Source organism: Coturnix japonica, chromosome 3, assembly GCF_001577835.2.
Source record: "Coturnix japonica isolate 7356 chromosome 3, Coturnix japonica 2.1, whole genome shotgun sequence".
NCBI lineage: Eukaryota > Metazoa > Chordata > Aves > Galliformes > Phasianidae > Coturnix > Coturnix japonica.
In genome coordinates this window covers 31,996,348-32,017,346 of record NC_029518.1, presented here as the reverse complement: position 1 = coordinate 32,017,346, position 20,999 = coordinate 31,996,348, and the positions used below count along the sequence as shown (strand labels likewise).

Below are 20,999 nucleotides of genomic sequence, written 5' to 3'. Positions count from 1 at the left end.
TACAAGTTGCACTTTTATAAGTGCCTGTTTTAATGTGACTCAAACAAATTAGATTTAGGAAAGTTGCAACAGGGGCTTCGTTTCATTGCAATCAAGTATAACAAGTATTTCCAAGACTGTTTCTATACTACTTATTATCATAATGATCAACACTGGCAATATAATTTTTAAGTTTTGTTTTGTTAGTAAATAATCAATATAAATATCAGATATAACTGAGAATTGGGCACTTTCTGCCCATGAAAAAAAGAATAGTTCTGCATCTTCTGTTACTGAAATTCATCCCACAGTGTTGCATGTGAAATGTTTGTGAAGCTCATACATTGGAAGACTGAAGTTTAGTACTCTTTAATATTATAGGGCAGGTTGGGTGAAATATTGTGAGAGCGTGGTAATTATCATAGGCTTATTCTTCCTGCCTGACAAAAACAAACCTACACCAAGCCAATAAAAAAACAGGCACAGCTTTTCCTTTCAATAGCTTCGAATATTCTCTTATTCCCTAAAACAACTCAAACAACACACATATTGCTGAACTACAGTTACTGACGAGACACTCCACCACATAATTGAACATACTACTTTACTGATGATAAACATTAGATTTAACAGCATTACAGTAACATAATTGTAACATCAACAAATTAACAGTGAGAGGTTAAAAATACATTTTGTTTTGTAATGCCTGTAAGTATACTTTATTCTAAAATATTTTAACTACTCTGTTTATAATCTTTCAGAATAACTAGTCTTCTAAAAACAACCTACCCTTTTGTGCCTATTCGCAATGCTATACTTTAAAAAACAAACTATTTTAGCCCATGTTTATACATACATTCCTGTTGCACCTGTTATTCTTGCAGAACTTATTAAATCTTTACATGAATCCCTTAGAAATCTAGTTTGCTTCTTTTGGCATTGTTTACGTTGCTAAGAGCCCCAATAAAATTATAAGCTTTCATAGTCCCAGAGCTTTTTTAATACAACAAAGATACTCTACTATCTAAAGAGAGAGAAAACAAGGTACAGGAGGTGAAGTGATTTCTACATGTGCATAATAAAGAAAAGCCACCAACAACAATCAAGTAGCAAAGATGTTAAATTAATCCATGTCTTTTAGGGCCTCTTCCATTGTCCACCCAAATACAAATGAACATGAGAAAGTTATTTAAGTATTCTCCAAAGACATTTTACGTATCAAGTGATTATTCCAAAAATAATCCATCATATTTAGTTCTGATTTAGCAATAATTTAAAAGTGCAGAACATTTCCTAATAAAAGATTTGGCTAAAATTTCCCAGTATTGCCTGACATTCACAGTGGTTTATGTAAATAAATAGACAACCCACAAAATATCTAATATGATCAAATATGTCCAGATCACTTGCAGTGACTTGCAGCAGTGTATCCGATAGGCTGTACTGAACTGCTGCCTCACTGCAAAGCATTCAACTCTCCCCATCTTTGTCAAGCCGTAATTTGATAAAAAGGTAACACTGTTACAGAATCACAGAAACATTGAGATAATCTGGGGATCATCTACTTCATCCCTCAAAGCTGGATCAATTACAGCAGGTTGTCCACTCAGGTTTTGAAATTTAACATTATTTTTGAGATTAGGACCTTGATCCAGCCAAACACATAAATACTTATTTCTGCTATATTGACTTCACCTCATTAGGTGTGAAGTAGGGGAAAATATTACAGTATAATGCATATACATTCTATACACAGATTCCACAAACAACTGGTAGCAATTCCATAGAATGTAATATAAACACTGTTGTGGATGTCAGCCTCTACTTCACATACACATTTGAGTACTGATACCACAGAGATATGGAAAATAAAACCACCAACCCAGTTCATAAATAAGTTATTTTTGTCTTCACAATCTTCCCTCCTCCTTGGGCACAGGAGCAAAGATCCAGTCGAGACAACTTTTGTTTAACTTGCATCCCAAGAAATTGAGTTCACAAGCCCCAGTTCCACTAATAAAATCTAAGCTTATTTCTGTTTTGTTCCAGTGTGACCTACAAAGTGCTTTTTTGAAGGTATTACAAAAATTTCCAGGAGAGAAGGGCATTTGCAGACCTTAAGGAACATCAGATGTGATGACACAATTTAGTCAATGACACATTTAGTCATTTGACACTGCAAAAGTGTCAAAGCAAAACAGAACAAATGTAACATGGTGATTAAAATAGACTTTACCTATGGTCATAAGTCATTAGAAGATAACCTTACACCTGCTAGATATTTTTCCTCTCCTTGATTTCCTGGTGCTTTATTTATTTCACCTGATTAATGCCAACATAACCTGGTCCCTTCAGTAATATAGCTGAATGTTCTCAAACCTACCTCAAGCAGACTGAGAAACCTGAAAGTAATGTATGATTTCTGTAATGTCACAGAGGGAGAGAAGGGTCAGAGATGAGATTCAGGCCCCACTAAATCAACAGAAAAGTGGAAAGCAGTATAGCCATATTTAATGCCTTCCAAGGAACAGAACTTGACCTCTATAATAAGACACTTCTGAGCTCAGCTGCATGACTCACATTTAGAAATTAAAACTGAATTATATCCCATGCTGAGCATTTTCCTTTTTCTCTGACAGTTCATAGGACAGAAAACAAGAGATTCATTTCTGCTCTCATATCTTATTTTCTTCTCAAAAGAAAACAGTTTAGGATCTGAGTTAATTAGAGTAGAAAGCGCTAGCACAGTGAAAATAGGCAGAAGCTATATGTTTGCTGCTTCAATAAACTTATTACATTAACAAATATTTATAGCTTTGCATAAAATGAGCTTCAGTTAGTCTCTATCCAGAGTCACACATGAGAACTGGCCTAATGCACCTGAGTGCATTTATTCCCTTCCAGAAAAAGTATAACTACTATTTCAAAATCACACAGAACAAAATCTCTCAGAGAAAAAGCTTCCTAAGTAATAAATAAAACCAAAGGAGGCATTGGCACAGCTTATCAATACACTTGGCTGTTCTATTACAGTTAGTGGTAAGGACTTGGAAGGGCTGCTTAAGAGGATTCATTGATTTAGATCTGCACTAAACACAGACGTGCTCAGATTTCTTGTGTTAAAGATTCTGCAAACATACAGCATAGATTAAGAGCTTTACCTGAACATTTCTGAGTATTCAGGAGAGCAGACTACTGCGATGCTTAAATTAAAAAGCTGCTATAAGTGCTTCCCTAATGAATACATATATTATTTAATTATTATATGCAATCAGTGATAAAACACTGCAGTGAGCTTATTAACACTTCTCACTTTAAGAAATCAAACTGTGCTGGAATTATAGGGATACACAACACCAGCCTTTGTTTTGAAGGAATATTCTTCATCTCCTGACTGCCTTCATATTCAGAATCTGGCTGGAAATTACTCTGGAAGATAACATCAACCATGTGCAAGATATGAATGGAGAAAGGAGAAAAACGAGGACATAGAACTAGATGTTCCAATCATATTTCCTACATTTTCTTTCCCTGCATATATGAACTACAACTAAGAGGGACATACAGGCAGTGGTTTAACAGTTGATAGCATGCATCTGAACAGGATCACCCGACTACAACATTCAAGCATATAAAGAAATGAAGCCATAGCTACAGGCTAAAACAGCAAAGCGACATTTCTCCCAGCTGCTTCAAGCCAAGATAGCATATACCACACTCCTGGGTTTTTGCACTTCATCACATATAGTCAGTCAGCAGCACCCCAGTCACACTTGAGCCAGCGTGGATGCCACAAGAGCACTTTGACACAAGAAACAGCTACAATATTTTAGAGCACAGCAGCAAGATACAGAGGTAATCTGCTAAGTAAACACATAGCCAGAGATTGCTAAGATGTCCTGCATCTATTGCAAAAGGTTTGATAGACCTTCTCACCCATGGCCTAAGTTCTGCAGCTACAGTTTGTGACTGGAATCAGAACACACTGCTCTCTCTTCAGTAAATGAGTTGCCCAGTTCTGTTTAACATGCAGCTGCAGGAGGCAGTTGTGTCACAAGAATGGGAATAAAGAGCCCTGACAACTTCAAGTGTTCACTGACCTCCATCCTTAGGAGCTTCAGCTAATACCTAAAACCAGAAGCAGCCTTCTAGCTTCCCCCTTCCAAGTTTGTGCCTTCTCTGCACTTAGTCCCCTTCCAATTCTTCCTATTGGTCTGCAGAAGGAATTAACACAGGCTATTATCCACCTGTATTTTCACACCACTAAACCTTTTTATACTTTTCATAAGCATCCAGAAGACCATTTCATTACTGCTATTCCCACACAGTTGCTTTTGTGCCCACTCACCACAATGTGTACAAAGCCAAATATAGCATTTAGACAAGTGCAATGCATCCATCATCTTAAGGCCCAGATTCTTAGTCAGTGGTTACCTCAGTGAAACAACACTGATTTTCAAAAGCTGAAGATTAAACTCAACTTTCTGAGACTAGAAAAAATAACTATAAGCATCCCAGCAATATTTCTTCGGACAGTCCTATGGATCATTATGTGAGAAAAAGATGATTGCCTCTCTCCTATTCCACTATCATAAGAATGAATGTACTCCCCTCCCCCCCAAAAATAAATAAATAAATAAACAAACATATATATCTCCTGCTGTTTCAGCTCCCCTTAGGTGACAAGTGACACAAACTTTAACACAGACATTACTTTCAAATGAAAGACCTGCTATACATGAACGCAAATCACCCAAGGTTCAAAAATGTGAACAACTTCTAATTAAATGTATTTTAGGTGATATTTCAGGTGTCCTATTTAATTATTTCTCTTCAGTGGGAACCCTACAAGAACTGATGAGTGCCAGCTTATCAATATCTCAATCCAGCCTGTGTCAGCAGCTCTTGAAGACCCTCTGTATTGCCCCAGAAGTAATAAGAATTGAAACATAATACAAATTAAAAACTAACCTTAAGGTTCAGAACGCAGAAAAACACATTTACTATTCAACATAACACGAAATGATGCTTGGATTGGTTGATAAGACCAGTAAAGATATAGAAAAGACAGCAGCTGAACCAAATTAGCACAGCATTCTTCTGACTTTTTCCACATACTGATGAGACATTCCAAAATTAATAACCAATATGAAGGGCATCATACTCTATATTACCTAGTCATGTAATTCTTTGCTTAATGTCATGATTTTTGTTTGCACTCTATTTCAATTGAATAATTCCCACTGATAAGAGACAGCTTTTCAAGATTCAAGTGGCTTTTGCTTCATTGAACAATTGCTTGTTTGAAAAACTCAAAAATTGTTCTCAAATGCAACAGTGACACTTTTGTCAAAGAAAGCAACATTATCTCTAGACACTAATCATCATTTATTTCAGCAGAGACTGTAGCTGAATTTCACATATGAGAAAGCACATCAATACTGAGGTCAAATGTTCAGTTCATGGCTTTCTTCATGCATAACAGAAATAAGCCTTGGGAATACATCTAGAATTCATTTAGTGGACACAGACTAAGAGTAGAAATTGCCATCTGTTAGTCACATATATTTGGGCTTTAAAACATTTTCATTTAGCTATTGTCACAGTATGTGCTAATCGTGACAAGAAGTACTAAAAGTACTACTGACATACCCGTCTTCTTCATGTTTAAAGATACTGCAAAACAATAGAACAGCTTCTATTTAGAACATGATATCACAACAGTATTTTAAAGACAATGCAGGAAGAACAGTTTTCAATGTAATGTTACATAAAATTTAAAAAAAAAAAGAAATCAAAACAAAAACAACAAAAAACAGATGAAGGATGCCAAATCAACACTTACAAATGGCTGATGTTTGTCTATGGTCACAACAGCAACCCAAAAGCTCATTCTGCTCAACAAAACTTCAGGAGAGTAGCAAATTTCTCCCATAAAACCTTTTCTATGACTACCACAACTTTGTTTTTAATTCCCATTGTTTCTTATCATTTCTCTCCCTCAGCATTTTCTAGATGCTCGAACATTCATTCCAGCTCATTGTGGAGCATTAAATGACAAAGAACAAAGAATTTTTCTTACAGCTATGTTTTACACAATGAAACAGACTCTCCTGGCCAGTGCTCAAAATGCATCACTTTGAATGAACTATTCTGTCTTGGGAGATTTTCTTACCCATGCTCTAGCAAAAACACTAGGAAGCAGACAGAGAATGGGGTCAACTAAGTCCTTTTGTGGGATCCTTAGGCTTTCTAAAGCTAACTGGCTGAATCCTCCATGATTTTTTCTCTGCATTCTTTACACAGAACAGCTTGCTCCATGCATGTGCCAAATTTTCTTTCACCATCTTTTGCTTTAGTTCTTCTCCATTTCTATTCCTCTGAGTTCTCCTTTGCCTTGACTTTTTTTTCCCCCTGAATATTACATGCTAAATGAACTTTTTATTACTCTTTGGTTTGTTCCTTGTAGCTTTCTGCTCATTAAATCTCTTCCAAATGAGTTCCCTGACAGAAATCAGTGTTGCTGTGAAATCTGTATATGTTCTGTTTAGCTCCTCGACTGTCTTTTGTCTGTGCAGACTGAAAGCTCTTCAGTAGTAGAGTTCCTTGTTACATCAGCATCAGTGGGACCCATCTACTGAAAAATCCTATTAATATCTGCAGTAGAAAAAAGTAGCGTGGGTCTATAAAATGTGATATTCAGGGACATACTTCTAAGTGTTGATACTTAAATTGTCATCAATCCTATCACTCCTTATATTATTAGTATTATCTAATTTGGCTTTTTTTTTTTTTTTTAAGGGTGCTTATGAATATCTCGGCAGTTTCCCAGTAACAAAAAAGCACTGCTTTATCAACTAAGATTTCTAATTACTAGTTCTAGTGATAGCGATTCTTTGAATGTTTGGCACAGGTTACTTTTATTTGTAATAAACAGGAAAAACAAATAAATGGATTTAGAAGCATGTTTACCATATGTATGCACAGCTTACTTGGCAATACAGTAAGCTATAAACAATGTGTAGGGACTTAAGTAGAAGTTCCTATCTGAAATAGATAAGGCTTCACAGGAGATCAAGCATCCACATCCCCACTACTTCAGGCATTTCTTTTCATATACTTTTACTCCTAAATTATTAAGATGAAGAAAAGACATTGGGACCAGGAAGAGTTTTTACCTCCACTTCTCAAATTGGTATATTATTATCTTGATTCTCTCGTAGGCAGAAATTGTCTCACATTATATCCTTTACTACCCTATCCTTCATCTTCAGTAGCCCACCTTCCATCTTGGAATTCCTTTCCCCTATGATTTTTTCATGACTGACAATAATTTTCCTTCTTAGCTTTCACTTTCCATGGCCAAGTGCCTTTAGTGCCTTTTCATTAAGTATGCTTCTAATTCATAGAAGCTCCTTATTTTTGCTTGCAACTACTCAGCATGAGTTCAGCCTTATTGAACACTGATGGCAGCACTTCTACATAGTAATCCAGGTTAAAACTTACCCGTACCTTTCAAACTGACATTAATAATTCCTTTGCACTTCTAGATTGAAATTCTAATCAATTCTGTTTTCTTTTATTGCAGTTTCCCTATGGAATTGCTAACATCAAACACTGTAACAATGGAAAACTCAAACTATATTTGGATTATTGCCTAGGAGTGACTACAATCAAACTGTTGATCAAAATGGCATGTATATCCCCACAAGAAATCAAAAGATAATTAAGATCCATTTTAACTGCACAAATTTGAAAGACCTCTCCCATTTTCAGTCAGAGGAAAGGGTATTTTTGTATCACCTATATTTATTTTCTGCTTCCAGATCATACATCTTCTGGTTCAAAGTCAGTTCTAATGATGTCCACAGGGAAATGTGTCTTTGGGATGCTCTATAATCAGTTAGTGTTTAGTTCACACACCTAGTTAGAAAACTGACTGAAACAGAACTCTGTCATTGCCTGCTTCTGCAAGACTGTTAGATTAAGTAAAGTTCAGTGAGTGAACCAAAGGAAAAAGAAGGACAGACCAATTAAATGCCAGATGAATGCTGAAACATGGAACAAACTCTAAGAAAATGTTTTTAACTCTTTTCTGAAACTGCAGACAACAATTTCTAGCAGAATAGTAGAAAACTAAGGCAGCTGTATTTCTCTGAAAGTTGCCTCTGATGATATTTTAGCATTACTTTCAATTCATCCAAGGCTACCACAGAACCTGAGCAGTGATAAGCTCCATGGAAAAATGAAACATGAGAAACGCTGCAAAGCAGAGAGGACAAAAACAAGGTCAAAGTATAGAAAGGCTGGGAAGAGCAATTTTGAGGAGTTAACTCAATCACTGATAACAAATTGTAAAATTGTATCATGATGTGGATCTGCAGGGGAAAAAAAAAATAAATTGAAAATTCTACTTTAAGACCCAGAATTAACCCTTAGCAAAAATGCTACAAATTGCCAAAACAGAGAATCCCCTACACCATACTGAATTCTATCGAAGGCAGACATCCCTACAGACAAAGAACTCTCATAAGTGTAAGGAAGAACATCATGGAAAATAAGGAGCTCTGATCTGGACATCAGCGAACACTATTACCAAATAATTCAGGCTTAAAGGGACACATGGAGGTCACATAGCCCAACATCCTGCCCAACACTGTTCCACCCAGCTCAGCTTGCTTAGCATCTTGTCTGGCAAAGCATCAAATATCACCAAGGACAGAGATTCCAAAGATCTTTCTGTGTGCCTCTTTTGATATTTGACCTCTTCCACAATGAAAAAACACAAGATCAGTACTTGACTAGAGTTTGCTGTAATTTGTATCCATTGCACGTCGCATTGTATCCATTTTATTACTGGGCACTCTCATGAAGAGCCCAGTATCCTTGTCCTTATAATCAGCTATATGACAGTCATAGAAAACACTAAAATCTCTCTTCTGCCATTCTCCAGGTTCAACTGTTATCTCAGCCTCTTTTTGTGTCTACAGCAACTGACTCTCTAACTAGTCTAGAGACCTGCTGGATTTCCTCGAGCATGTCAGCATTTTTCTGAACTCCAGACTGGACGCCGTACTTCAAGTGAGACCTCAGGAGCGCTTAACAGATGGGAAGAATTGTTCCTCTTGCACTGCTGGTTGTACTTTTGCTGATGAAAAACAGTTTGTAGCTGCCTCTGACATTTAGCTTACTGTCTTAACAAGACTCTCAGGATCCTTTCTGTAATATTACCTTCAAAGCAGTTTTACAGGATTATTTCAAACTAGGTGCAGGACAGCACATTTTCTCACTTCTCCAGCCTGTCAGATTCCCTCAGAGGACTTGCTGAGAATGACTCTGTCCTACTGCACAGGACATTAATAAACATATTAAACATTGTGGCCCTAGTATTGATAAACACTGTAGGATGTCACTACTAATGAGCTGCTAGTTGAATTTGTACAGATGATCATCACACTTTGAAGGTAAAAGTACAGCTCATATTCTATCCAGTTTCTGCTCTTTCTTGATAACTGACAGTGGTTGATTTCCCAAGCCCTTCACAAGCCTCGTTGCCCTTCTCTGGACCTGCTCCAGTACCTCCATGCCTTTTTTTTTTTACTGAGGTGAATAAAACTGATGGAACAGCTTCTTACTAAGCCACAAATAAAAAATGTGTCATGTCTTTACATGAGTGAAACAAGCGTTTTCTGATTATTTGAATATGGTCCAACAACTTCTCAGGATTATTTTAACATTTGTAAAAGTAAAATATGCAAACTGCAATCCACGAGAAGACTTGCAGGTATAACACAATATCTAAACAGATGACAAAAACTCAGAGCCATTTCCTTAAATCACTACTACACACTTTAAATGCAATAAGAAAACTATTTTAAATTAAAAAAAAAACAAAACAACAACAACAACAAAAAAAGACATTATTAACTTAGAAATAAAAATTCTATGGTAAGGTCTACTGATACTTTTCACTGATTAAAAATAAACAACAATCCAAGAAAATTAAACAGTCCATGTTAATGAGAAAATAAAGAACCCCACTCTATTATCAAGGCTCCTGCAGTTCTTCATTGATAGCGCTCATTCTTCTTTTCTATCTGCAAATGAATGATTTTGCACTTTGAAATATTAAGCTCTATAAATTTTAAAGTACTCCAAAACCATAAGGATCATCTCTTTCTTTCCTTCAGTAGTCCTTGACTCCTTCACAGAACTACCAGGTTCTTTTCTAATTCTGACAGTGGTTCTTAAACTCTTCTTTGAGCAAAATACATTAATTAAAATATTAAGTAGTGTTGATCTTGAGGATCGCGTACTATTCAAAAACACTCAGGGTATCTTTTCTGGTCATTACTTTTCAGTATTCACTGTTGTCTTTCCTTGCGATGGTTTCTCAACTACAAAATTATTTGCTTAGAGTGACACGCAATAGATGCTCTGTATCATCTTTTTAAAACAGTCAGATATATTATCATAGGTAATACAAAATCAAGGGGTATTTTTTATCCTTCTTTCCAACATCTGCGTGCTAAGGAATTATATAACACTGAACTCAGAATTACAGGCTCTAATGGCTTTCTTTTCTTTTTAAATAAAGGATGTGTTGACCTACAAACGCTACTCAGCAAAGCATAAAACTCCAAGTAACCTACCCCAAGAAGACCAGGCCTGCACCACAACAGATGAAAAGAATTTCACTTGACTTAATCATGCATTATAATGAGTAAATTAAAAAAAAAATAAATAAATGCAATACAGATGTAAAAACTTGCTTGCTATAGTTGGTTAGAGATATGGAAATGGATAATCAAACAGTTACAGAGTAGTACCTGTAAAACACGAAAGGTGGATGCATAAAACCAAAAGTAAAGCCTATTTCAAAGAAAAATCAGTAGGAATTCAGAATAGTTACCGTAAACTATGTGTGACAGCATGTCATGGCAAATAAGATACCTAGACTTATAAAAAAATCAAGGATTATTTGACAGATGCACATGGCTAAAATTTTACTTCCCCACTGCAGGATATAAACATCTGATGAAAAAACTCAGCAATACTTTGAGGTAGGAATTATCGATCTTCTCAGCAGTTCCACCCACTCTAGCATATCTCCTGTGATGACTATTTTGTAGATTTAATGAAAGTTACTACAGCTAACTTTCTTATTAGATGAAAACTAATTTCTTTTGCTTTATAATCTAGTACTTAGCCTTTAAAAACTCCTCTTCCTGCCTAACATTACAGGAGAAAGACATGAGGATTTCAGATCTGCACTGTTCCCAGTAGCAATGACACCTCAGGAAAGAGAAGGCACAGATGACTTTACTTCTGTGTAGTGGTACTCAGTTATAACTGACAATAAATGTGTAAATGTTTCAAAATGCCATTCCCCCACCAATCTAGCAAAACCAACAAGAAAAAAAAAAAGAAAAAGAAAAAGCCACACTTTCCTGAAAGCAGAATTCCTACTCTTTACTCCTCTTTAAGCAAACCATACAAATCAACAGAGATGCTGGGACAGCACAAAAATCATCCACTGGGTCCTTGGCCCCGGTGGTGTCCCACAAACACAATGTTTGATCAATGGAATGTGCAGCATATTCAAAACAAAGCCACAGTTACTGAAACAAGGGCAAGTCTACAAAGAGTTTTATATTAACGACAACAGGAATGGAAAAGGAAATAAAATATCAGGTCACCTCTCCTATTCATCCACTGGCAGACAAAGACACCTCACAGAATTGATGATGTTCTTCTTACCCTTCACATGCCCATTTTTTGTTTTAATGGAAGCTGTATTTCCAAGAATCCCCACGAGTCCCTTGCCTGAGAAGGCAGATGGTGGATTGTGGTGAAGTAAAACAAATTAAACACTAGCCTCCCTGAAGTCAATAATAAAATTCCTAACAGTTCAGTTGGAACAGAATTGAGCTGTAGCTTAATCATTTTAAATAGCCTCCAAAAAGCCTATACATAAGGGATTCTACAGTAGTTCACTTCTCAAACCCATTTACTGTCTGTTTGATCTCATTAATGCTCAACTTTAGTTAATTCTGGCCCAGTGTATTTTTGTATCTCATGAGTTTATGCACATAACAAAAAGAATAATCAGTATGTAGATGAACCACAACTGCTTTAACTTGTCAGACCCAAAAAAACTGCAAGTGAACACTTCTAACAGACTAGCTTAAATGGTTACAGATCATCAAAAGCAGCGTAGGAAGAAGCATGTTTAACATGTACTGCAAGTTCCCCCTGATGCACAAAACACATTCTTACACTGGCCTAGTCTCTTCATACAATGATGAAAGTACCTTTCTGAAAGGACAGATGCACAGGAAAGCTTACTACCCAGCTCCTGTGCACTCCAAAAGGCAGCAGCCACCTACTGACCTGGACATGAGCTCAACCTCAGGTCTGTGAATACCACTTGGCTCAGTTTAAGTACATCTGCCAGATCAAGGGTTACCCAGAGAAACATTCTGACTGAGACTGACATTTGCTGAAGGGGAATATGGCTAAAATGGTAGCCACTTCGGAAATACAGAGTATTGCAAGTTTGAGGTAAGCTTTTAAAAATGTGGTTAATTTTTACCTTCTGCAGTTTTTAAACTGGTTTCCAGCTCCCAGATTCTGCCAAATTTTCATGTTAGAACACAAAGTGAAGTAAAAGTTACAGTGAGGTAAGGTGAGAGGACAGTAATAGTAAAAGCAATTGAGAGTACTCAAAATTGAAAAAACATCATGATGCTGATAATGGCAACACAAGCTATTGCCTGGTCTACTCTAGCTCCAGAATAATTACACAATGAAGAATTTCTTGGACATAGAGAGCAGCCACAGACAAAATCAAGACTGAAAGACTGACTGACTTTTAACTTTGCTGAACTACATTAATGTCAGAACTTACTCCTGTGCCTGGGGAATACCATAACAATGTTCCAGTAACTTCTTTTAAAGAATTAAGATCAAGTCCTTGCTAAATAGCATTTCCTCTGCTTTTATGAGTACTGCACAGATGAGAAATAAACCACTCAAGACTATTCTTTTGACCAGGCAATTTCCATTCTATTGACCGTATCTTTATTAAGCTGTCTTCTGACTTGATTTTTGTGATGAATCCTTACTTACATGATCAATACTTGCTTATGTTACAGACGCAGTCCTAAAAGAACTTTTTCATATATTAAGTTAGGACCAGGAAATCTATCTTGGATAAGAAAATGTAGTTTGGATAACAACAGAGCCATTACAGTTATTTAGAGCATGCAGGTAAACAATTGTAAATAATTCTTATTTTTTGCTCTGTATATTTCTCTCCTACCATCCTGTTTCCAGTTCCAGTGGGTTGAAAAGACTCATCATTTCACTTGCTGCATAAAATCAGAAAAATATGGTTTTAAAGACAAGTCTGCTTATAGCAGCAAAGATTTTTTTACACCTTATCTCTACATACACAGTAACATAAATATAAATCTTCAAATTGCACAACTGGAAAATAATTTGGGAGCACAGGGAGAAGTAACTAAAAAACACCTTGAAATTCAGAGGGATTCCCCAAGTAGTATGTCTCCTCAAGAGTTTGTTTTCATAAGTGAAAACAAAAATACAGAAGGATAAATTCTAACAGAGGTTATCAAAAAGAAAAGTAGCACAAGCAGGAAAGGTCTGAGATGAAAGTAACAACCATTCAAACAGGCAGAAGGAATGCAAGCAGTTCTTCAGAGGCCAAAGGTACGCTCCCAAACACCATGATCTATTCAGCCTTTGAAGTTTAGGACAGACTTCTTAGGTACTGATACTTGGAAGTGGATTTGGCTTATTCCTGTTACTCCCTTCTGTGTAATGTCAATGAAAACAAGCTGAAAGCAGAGAAATATGAGATGCAGACTCAAGATAACAGAACTGAGAACAGCTTGATACAGTGGGGTACATTCTGCCTGAAAACTGCTTTCAAATATAAATAGCAAGCTTTAAACAGAAAATAAACTCCAGACAAAACCAAAATACTGATAGTCCTAAGTGACATGAAAGTTGCCTCTTCTAGACACAGCTGGCACAGACACCAAACATCTCTGGTAAGTAAATCCATAACAATACCCCAAAATGAAACAGGTTATCTACACTGTAGCAAGCACTGGTCTTCATAGAACAAAAATACTACAAATCCCCAGAATAAACAAATTAAAGCAGTTTGGAGACAATTATGAATGAATTCTGCTATGTATTTAATTCATTATTAGCGTGTGAATAGTAAAAGATATCCCAATAATTTCATACTTTGACACAACTGAAATGTTGGTCATTTGGAAAGACTGAATGAAGATGAATCAAGATGTTAGGTCATGTATCAAATGAATTCCAGATATTATTTGCAGTCTTGTTGTTTTGTTTGTGTTTTTAAAGCAATGACACTTGAACTACAATAAGAAATCAAACAGAAGTGAGGTTTGTGGCAAATTGAAATTAAAAATTAAAAGCTTTTGGTTTCTAGGGGTTTGTTTTCCTTTTAAATTTTAATGAACTCTCCCCCATTCCCTACGTAAAGCAGCAGTTTTCAGCAGCAACTGCTAATTTTTAACACTCCTTTACATTTATGCAAACCGTGTCTTCTTCTAGGCAGTACTTCTTCCCTTTCTTCTTCATTATTTCTGAACTTATTATAAGTATTTAACAAATGCATTGTCATCATCATTTTGAGAGCTCTGGTGGAAGTCATGCATTTGTCACTTAAAATGATAACATTTTTTTCACTGCTTATAATTTAGAGATAAACTCAACCCAACTCTCGCATTCTAGTTCCTGGAATGGGAGTACTGGAATACATGAGAATCACATTCTAAGAGTAAACCTATCTCCTTATTTAATATAAGCAGAACATGAAAAAATTACCCATTAGTATTCTCTGGTATTTTAGTTACTGAAATTAAAAAAAAAAAAAAAAAAAAAAAAAAAAGCAATAGAATGCATCAGAGAGCCATAACAACACGATCTCATGCAAAAAATTGGTTCTGCTTTAAAGCATATGAGAGATGAAAAAATACACCATCTTCTCAACAGACTGCCTGATGACAGTGGGGCCATTTATGGAAACCAAATACTTTTCTATTATATATATACCAAATAATGATACCAAACAGCAAAAGTAAAGATTAGGAACATAAACTAATTAGTTATTGGAAAAAAAAGTCCAATTTTAAAAATAACTAAGCACATTATGAAGCTTTGTTGACAAAACAGTGTATGACTGACAAATCCCTTTCAAACCTGTCAAAACTGCACACTTTGAGCAAGTTAAGGAATGTTTTGTTGTTGTGGTGATTTTTTTCTTCCAGTTTTCACATAGGTAAATTCTCTCCTGAAAAATCAAGGCTGCATTGGGCTGTCTTTGCTTGTGTACAGTGAGTTGACTGGTTAATATTTGGGCTTTCTATTGTGCTACACGGTACAAAAAGATTGTGAATGAACCCACTTCACAAAAGAAAATAAAATTACTGCATATTTTCAGCCAAATGTTGCCAAGAGTTAATCAAATGTTTTGCTTCTAGTTAGCAGATGTGCAAAAAATAACAGCATTCCTAATGAAAATCACTTTTTTTTTTCCAAGGTTGACTTCAAATTCACTAGTTGAAATGTGTTTTCTTTTACATCAAATTGTTTTTGTCCACTGGAAGTGAAATGTCTTCTAAAGGTGCAGCGAAGGGTTAATGTTCTCTGAAACATAATCACTCCTTCCAGCTCACATACAGACTTCAAGTATCTACAACATATCATAAATGCTTTGCATACCAAATATATTTTAGATTAAACTGAACTTTATTCTTAATGAGACAAATCTTGTTACTAAGAATGTACTTTTTACTGCCATCATATTATCTTAAAAAATCCTAATTATTTAAATTGATGTAGGTTTTTGGGAAACAAAAACAAAAACACCTTATCTATGATACAGAACCTCTATAAATGAAAGAGACCCAAGAAGCCACCAGATGACCGAAAATCTACTCCAGCATAATCTTGTAGCAGCATTTTCAACATCCAACTCAGTAGATTCTCACACTAAATCTCAAAAATGGTAATTCATCCTCCAAAGAGGGAACAGTAACAGTACTCCAAGAGAGAAATTTAGAAACAAGAAATAAATACCCAAAGATTGCAGATTAAGACAGCCTGCCCCAACTCTTTGCTGGTCCCAATAGCAAACACAGCTTGCTGCTAGACTGCCTGTGGTCAGGCTCCTGTCCCACACAGAGGCAACTGCGGAGGGGAGATCTGAGAAGCACTTTAAGAAAAAGATGGCAACAGTTTTACAAATAAGCAAAATGCTTGATGGTAAAACTGAAGGGTGTGAAGGCTGACATAAAGGATGATCATTATTTCACTTAGCAAAGTGACAAAAAATTCAGTAACTCCATCCTCCACTCCTGCAGATTGCCATCCTTTCCTTCTAAATTCAATACTAGTACGGGTCTAGCATCACAAGCCAGGGGGAGCTGGGAAGTGCTTTGCCTTTAAAGCAGTTGCAGCTGCATCCCACAGCTGCTAAAAGCAATAGAAGAGAGACTTCAAAGATTTAAAAAGAAACAAACAAAACAAAACAAAAAAAAGCTGGAAACACACTCTGTCCCCAATAAAACCCAAAGAATCTTCTTTCATATTTTTCTCTTTCTGCTGCAGAGATGGATAATTCTCATTTATGTTGCATCTCATGAAATCAGGTATTTTTCTCAGCTGGCCACCATACACACAATATGATAATCTTCCAGCATGCATTAGCTGTCTAAAATGCTGGTACTGAGCCATGGGACAGTATTTACAACATACACTCAAAAGGAAAAAAAAAAACAAGACAGAAAGTTGATATCTAAGTTCTACTACTATTTCTGAACTTGAATGAAGACAGCAGCACAGAAACGGAGTATTTCCTGGGGATTAAGGAGCAATATCTAAGGCTTTTTACCGTACCTTTAGCTATCTTGTACTCCTAGATTCCTAATGTTTAGGAAGACCGTCCCATACTGTAGTTGTTATTAATAAAAGGCCAATCAACATTCTTGCCTCCCAAGATGGTGAAAGGTCTAGAGCCTATTAAGCTTAAAAGGGTATGACAAAAGATGTCCATTTTTCATTGCCATGTGAAGTATGAGTTCAGTGAATTCTCACTAACTGAAACCTGGAAGGAAAAATGATCCCTACCATCATCATGATGGATTGCTGGGGCTGGAGAACACATGAGAGAGAGGATGCAGCGAAAAACTGATCTTTACCAAGACCTTCTCCTGACTTCAAATACAAAATAATTGAGTTTTAAATAGAAGCCAGCATTTAGAAAACAAGTGGTTACTCTTTGCTACTGATTAAATACCACATCCCTGTACGTCCCAGAGAAAATACAAGAAACCTTTAATTGTTTGGGTTTGAGTCAAAGTTTTTACTGCCTTTAGTTGATATTTCAAATAAAATCACTTTGGTTATAACTAGAAACAACAAAGTCAAAATTTAAGAGTTAAGATGCTTGCAAAGAAAAGTTCCAGTTTATTTCCAGATACAAGAGAAACAAGTAGCATGAGAAATTTTAAGGTTTCAATTAAAGAAAACTACAAATAATTCTAAGAATTTCTACACATGGTCTAGCTATCTGATGGCCGACTATGTCAACATTATTGGGGCAGGTGGAAAAAATACAGAAATGTATTTTTTATTATATTACTTATATTTATTTTTATTATACCATAAATGTTAGGTCAATATGTAAGATAACGTATACAATATTAATGCCATAATATGTATGCTTAATTTTCAGCCAGCTCTACTGATAATTACTTTACCTTGCAGCATGATTTCTCAGATGTAGATTAAAGATCAAGTTTGGTACAGTGAGGGTTTATCTAGCTGTTGGATAGGCTGTTGATTATTAACACGGGACTTCAAAAATAAACAAATAAATGAAAATCCAATGCAAACCAGACTTTGACTGCTGAGACCTCAAAATGTAAGCACTCATAAGTTGTGCCAGTGTTGCTCAGCTTCTCAAGAAGAGTTAAAAGTCCTTCCAGAATTTTTAGGATAGAATCCTTTATGGGAAGGTACAATTCCCGCTACCTTCATTAGATTTTGCTCTCATATATTACATTGAATACCAGAGTATGACCCAGATTTTTCTCGTCATTATGCTATAAGAATGTCCAGATACGTTTTCCTGACTCTTTTCTGGGTGCTTACACTAAAATTAGACAAGATTGAAATATGTGTATTAATTACAAACTGGTGTGTTCCACTGTGGAGTTCACTGTGGAAACTTGACCAGAAAGAGCTGCTGTTCCTTGATAGTTCCTTGCTGAATAAAGTAATGCTCATGAAGTGTTTATATGCACTTTGGTAGTGTTATGAAAAAGTCACTTTAGAAGAAGTATTATTATGCCTTATAATTCATACTTGTGCAAAACATTCCACAGGTACTAGTGACAATCCATAGAGACATTAACATGTTGAACTACAAAGGACCAATCTTATTTGTCTGCATCATGAATTCTCTAATGTAAATCTGACAGCTAAAACGAAACATAGGAAAACAAATACAATAGCTTAACGTAGGTGACCACGCCATATGGGGCAAAGGAGGGCCAAGAGGATGAAATTACATTGTTATCACAAGCCTACTGTTATAGTATGAAAAAAGCAGAGAGATTATCAACTACTTTGTTCTTTTTCTGCCCCTGATTTAGAGAAGAAAATAGCATCCTTGGAAACAGTCTTGATTTATGGGACAGATGATAATTTAAGCTGAGAGATGAAAGAAAGTAATTTTTAAATTTTCTGATCAAAGATCAAAGCCTGTTTCCAGTTCCAGATAAAGCATTCACCGTTCTTTTGCAGCAGAAAATAACATTCATTAAATTTACTGGGTTTAAGCAAAAAGACAGAATCTCTCCAGCTCAGCACCCCACAGACAGTCAAGGGCACAGTCCTGGGCCTTCCCCTTGGCCACTGCACTACAAGAAATCAGTGTCCACATGCAGTTAAAATCTCTGCTGAATGAAAGCTGACCCTCCCACCCTGCTGTTATATAGAGCTTCTAAGTACAGTTACTTAAGCAGGGGAAGATGGTGCCATTTTGAAGCTTAAAAAGAAGTCCTTCCTTTGTACACCAACAGAGCAGATCACCTCTTAGCCCATTATTTTCTATTAAAAGAAAAAGGTTCAGACAGCAAGTACTCTGTGCCAAAGTCCTGAAGTGACTGAAAAATACTGGTGGGTCTTACTGATGGCATAAGCTTCTCTCCCACTGCCTGAAACTGTATTCCAGCTATACCAAAACTCCCCTAAATCCTTACTCAGCAGTGAAATATTTTAGAAAGCATTTCTTGGCATCTTGCCCTTCAGCAGAAGAAAATTTACATTTTTACAGTGTTTCAGCCTGTCAGCACTAAAATATTTTAATGGGTTTTGCAGCTGTGTGAGGAGAATTGAGAGATGGTCAGCGGATTCTTATAGCATACTGCTGGGAGACAAGTGCCCAAGGATGCTGAGGCAGGAGAAAGCAACTAATCTGATCAGTCTTCACACACCACAGAAAATCCAAACAGCGGATTTTACCTGCAATGAGCATGCCAAAACAAGGACATTTATGATCCATCGGCTCTTTGTAGCAAGGAACATTAAAATCCTTATTTCTCAGTTGATTTGAACAAAAGCAGCAGCTTTCTGTAAAAACTAATGGAAGAGCAAAAGCATACCTAACTGCAGCTTCAATTCCCATAAACAGGTCTTAATATCTTTATTGTCTAAAAGCACGCAACAGCAAAATCAGAGAAGCATGGTGTCCCAATGTTCCACTTGGAGGATGGGGTGGCAGTATGTCCGACTTCAAGGTGCTTCTTCAAAGGACATTACCTAAACCCACAAGCAAGGGGATGAGCCTAACAGGGCAAGGAAGTAGCAGTAGTGCCAGGAGCTGTCAGCACATGCAGACTCAATGAGAGCTTCATGCTGATGCAGCTGGCACAAAGAGATTGCAACACCACAAGCTCAGAGGAACCGTTCAGTGTGCGGACACTAACTTTCAGTGGGAGGATTAAGTCCAGCAATCCAGGTAGTGAAGTAAATCCACATTCCTTCAGCTAAGAGCAGAGAAGCACTCCTTCTCTATGCTTTCTTTTGGTTTATTTCTCCCTGAAAAAAAAACTTCCCTTGGCTATACCAAGAAGAGCCTGCTGTTGCTGTTTCAGTACATTTTATTAAAGTCTACTAATTGCGGCCAGAAAAACAAGGGCTCGTCATAGCAGAATTACTCCTATGCATAAGTATTTTGATTCAAGTCTAATAAAATTGAGATCACAGAAGTATATTCACCAGACTAACTATTTTATGCAACGATCTTTAATAATTGCACCAAAGCATATCTTAACTAATAAGCCAATTTTTTCTCTTAGTTATATTAATATATTAAAGTGAGGATTTGTTTGATATTTGCAGTGCTGTGGCCAACACAGATTTATCCCCAAGACACTCTCTCTCTGAATATAGACTTGAGATAGGGAATATGAATGTGTGTAGGAGGAATCTTGTAGAAGTTCCAAGGAATGAAGTCTATGTCTCTTGCTAAACCACCAGGGGATGGAATACCACAGAAAGAACTGCATAGAAAATCCTGATTGAGACACAAGCAATGCTGTCAGAACCTCACAAAGCCAATTCTAAATGACAAGGAAATGAAAGAGAAGGAAAGTAGGGTTATGGATGTCTATCAAGGATCAGGAAAGGACATGGCTGTAAAAATAAGAAAGCAATGAGAAAACTTACTACATGGCAAAATCCTATCAGAGCTTAAGCCAGAAGAAAACTAGTCTTACAGAGCAGTAATACCTCACAATATACCGAAGGATTCCACAAAGTATTAATAATTTAGCAAACCACCATTTATCACAGAAAATGTTCACACTCAAACAAGAACTTTCTGAAATCTCTTACTGCTCTGATTTGGAGTTAATGAGAGGAATGGGGTTCCCTCATTGCCTGCC

At 36.4% G+C, this 20,999-nt stretch overlaps 1 protein-coding gene across 3 annotated transcripts in view; it reads right to left on the bottom strand.

Moving 5' to 3' along the window:
• Positions 1–20,999, bottom strand: part of PLD5 (phospholipase D family member 5) — a 160,943-nt gene that overhangs the window by 68,536 nt on the left and 71,408 nt on the right. The window lies entirely within an intron of this gene.